Source organism: Humulus lupulus, chromosome 2 (assembly GCF_963169125.1).
Source record: "Humulus lupulus chromosome 2, drHumLupu1.1, whole genome shotgun sequence".
Taxonomy (NCBI): domain Eukaryota; kingdom Viridiplantae; phylum Streptophyta; class Magnoliopsida; order Rosales; family Cannabaceae; genus Humulus; species Humulus lupulus.
The window spans coordinates 275,860,497-275,863,332 of record NC_084794.1 but is presented as its reverse complement, the minus strand read 5'-3'; positions in this window follow the sequence as shown (position 1 = coordinate 275,863,332).

The window sequence follows — 2,836 nt, the reverse complement described above, 5'->3', positions numbered from 1 at the left end:
CATATGTTGAATTTTTTTTGAAATGTTTTTATATAGACAAATCACACCCATTGAGTAGCCCAATGGTAGTTAGATCACATGATGTGAAAAAAGATCATTTCCGACCCAGAGAAGAACATGAAGAGCTCCTTGGTCCTGAAGTGTCATATCTTAGTGCAATAGGAGCCTTAATGTATCTTGCTAATTGCATAAGACCTGATATAACATTTTCTGTAAATTTGTTAGCAAGATATAACTCTGATCCAACGTATACACATTGAAAATGGATTAAGCACATACCGCACTATCTTCAGTGTACTATTGATAAAGGGTATTCTATTCAAATAAATGTGGGTCACAACTAATTGGTTATGCAGACGCAGGATATTTATCTGATCCACATAAAGCCATATCTCAAACAGGCTATTTGTTCACATGCGGTGACACTGCTATATCTTAGTGTTCAACAAAGAAAAATCTAGCAGCTACTTCTTCAAATCATGCTGAAATACTTGCAATTCGTGAGGCAAGTCGGGAATGTGTATGGTTGAGATCAATAACACAATATATCCGGGGAACCTGTGGATTAACACCCGATAAAGAAGTGTCAACAGTTCTCTACGAAGATAATGATGCATGTATTGATCAACTAAATGGAGGGTACATTAAAGCGGATAGAACCAAACACATTTCACCGAAGTTCTTTTTCACACATGATCTTCAAAAGAGTAGTGATATTGATGTTCATCAAATTCGACCGAGTGACAATTTTGCAGACTTATTTACAAAGTCATTACCAACATCAACATTCGAGAAGATGGTATATAAGATCAAAATGCATCGATTAAATGATCTTCAAGAGCGTCAAAATGAGAGAGAGTAAATACTCACTGCACTTTTTTTTCCCTTGGTTGAGTTTTTGTCCCACTGGGTTTTTCTAGCAAGGTTCTTAATGAAGGTAGTTTTTATGAACTCCAAGGGGGAGCATTATAAATATTATATATATGGATATCTCTAATAATGGAGAATCACTAAGTTACCAAAAGTAAAATATTAACATTAATTATTGATTGTATCAGAGTAGTTACTTGATTTTCTTAAGGCATATTTATTTGTATAAATAGGGATCATTTCCTCGTTGAAATCCTCGCATATCATATAATGATGTGAATATATATATATATATATGGGTGCACTCTTAATGGTTATTACCCATAGATACTTACTTTAATATTAATCATTGGATTAAAATCAATGGTCCATATTTATAGTTATTAATTAATATTTTTAAAAATAAATTTTAATTTTTTAAATTTTTGGAAGGGTTACCTGATGAAAAACATGTATTTATTATGCAAATATAATATTGTAAACTTTTTATTTTTCAAATGCATGTCAATTTCTAAATAGAGCTAGTGTCTCTCATTGGTTGGAAACAACATTAATTATGGCAAAAAAATAATAGCTAAATTCGAAATTTATGTAGAAAAAAAATATTTACCTGTTAATGACTTGCTATACCAAGTCATTATGTTGCTACATCATCATAATTGTTAGTACCTATCTATGAGTAATAACCGTTGAGAAGTCTTCCATATATATATATATGTATATTTACTTGCAGTACTATTTATCTATCTCTTTCTCAGTTGTTATATTTTAATTTATACTATTCTCAATAGTTTCATAAAAAAAAAACTAGATTGACATGTACTAATTTACTCCAATTGGAGCATTCAAATATTATTATTAAATATATTGCTAAAAAAAAAGATTATTATTAAATATATGGTCCCCATTATATGGCTAAGGAATTATAAAAGCCAAGTCCAAATTCTTTGAAGGTCAGATGCCATTTATTTTGGCTAAATTAGATTATCATTGGAGTATTTAAAAATTACAAATTATTATATTCATTTGTATTCAATTCTCATCTAAATCCAATAGAAAGTTTGGAAACAAAAAACACACATGCACTTGTCAATATCAAAGGTTAAAACCTAAAGAAAACAAAAGATTGACTTCTTGTTTATTTTTTCGTTAAAATGAAATTATAATAATATATAAATTTGCATATATATATATATAAATATATACTAGGTATAAGCGATCTTCAATGCACGTTTGTTTAGTTTTATTTAGAAAAATTATTAATTATTTTTATTAAATTTATATGATTCTCATATAAATTTTAAATAAATAAATAATATTATACATAAAAAAAGACATAAACATATTAAAAGAAAAATTAAACCAAATGATTGTTTAGGATTTTTTTAATATATATAATATAATAACATTTTATATCATAATTTACTTTATTTAATTTAAGGTACAAAACATTCATAATATTATTCAAATTACACCTTACTGATTGGAGAATAAGCTTGTTTATTCTTTATATAAGATAAATGATATTTTAATTCTTTATTTAGTTACACAGTCATACTATTTATATACACACGACACATATATATAATATATTTATAATATTTATTGTTATTCAATATGAATATATATTCATATAAGTTAGATCAAATAAAAAAAATAACATTTTTTCCTTTTAAATATAAAAGATATTTTTTTTTAATTAAAATTAAGATTATATATTTTATATTATTGTTATAATGATATTTTATAATATTTAAATTTATATTAATATAAGTATTTAATAATTTAGTGTTGTATTAAATATAATTATAATAATATTTTATATAATATTTAAATTCATATTAATATAATTAGTAAAAAATTAAGATTATATATTATTATCATAATAATATTTTATAATATTTAAATTTATATTAATATAATTATTAAATAACTAGATTTGTATTATATATTATTATAATAATTA